This window comes from Meleagris gallopavo, chromosome Z, assembly GCF_000146605.3.
Source record: "Meleagris gallopavo isolate NT-WF06-2002-E0010 breed Aviagen turkey brand Nicholas breeding stock chromosome Z, Turkey_5.1, whole genome shotgun sequence".
NCBI lineage: Eukaryota > Metazoa > Chordata > Aves > Galliformes > Phasianidae > Meleagris > Meleagris gallopavo.
In genome coordinates, this window is record NC_015041.2 from 2,919,525 (window position 1) to 2,920,593 (window position 1,069).

The following is a 1,069-nucleotide window of genomic DNA, read 5'->3' on the forward strand; positions in this document are numbered from 1 at the left end:
TCTACCCCTAAACTTCGAAGTGGGGACTGGGGCAGTAAATTCCCTCCACCACTGTAAGGGCAGAGCAGGTCTGAGACCGACTCATAAGACTGAATGTGTACAAGTCTATGGGGCCAGATGACGTGCATCCCAGGGTTCTGAAGGAGTTGGCTGAAGTGGTTGCCAAGCCGTTCTCCATCATATTTGAAAAGTTGTCGCTGTCAGGTGAGGTCCCAGATGGCTGGAGGAAAGGTCATGTCACTCCCACTTACAAGAAAGGGAGCAAGGCGGACCCTGGGAACTACAGGCCGGTGAGTCTCACCTCTGTGCCTGAGAAGATTGTGGAACAGCTCATTCTGGATGAAATGCTTGATCACATGAGGAATGAGCGTGTGATCTGAGACAGCCAGCACGGCTTCACCAGAGGAAGGTCATGCTTGACCAATCCGGTGGCTTTCTATGATGGAGTGATGGCATTGGTGGACAAGGGAAAGGCAACCGATGTCATTTACCTGGACTTGAGCAAGGCCTTTGATATGGTCCCCTACCACAACCTTATCTCCAAAGTGGAGGGATGTGGATTTGATGGGTGGACCACTCGATGGATAAGAAATTAGTTAAAAGGCCACAGAAAGAGGGTGGTCATCAATGGCTCCATGTCCAGAGGCCAGTAATGAGCAGCCTCCCCAAGGGTCTGTCTTGGGACTGGTGCTCTTTGACATCTTTATCAATGACATTGATGACAGAATAGAGTGCACCCTCAGCAAGTTTGCTGACAACACCAAGCTGAGTAGTGCGGTTGACACGGTAGAAGGAAGGGATGCCATTCAGACGGACCTCAACAGGCTTGAAAGGTGGGCCCAGGTGAACTTGATGAGGTTCAACAAAGCAAAGTGCAAGGTTTTGCACTTGGGCCAGAGGAATCCCAGACATCCATACAGACTGGAAGCAGTGGTCCTTGAGAGCAGCCCTGCAGAGAAGGACCTGGGGGTCTTGATAGATGAAAAACTTAACATGAGCCAGCAGTGTGCCCTTGCGGCTCAGAAGGCAAATGGTATCCTGGGCTCCATCAGAAGAGGGGTGGCCAGTA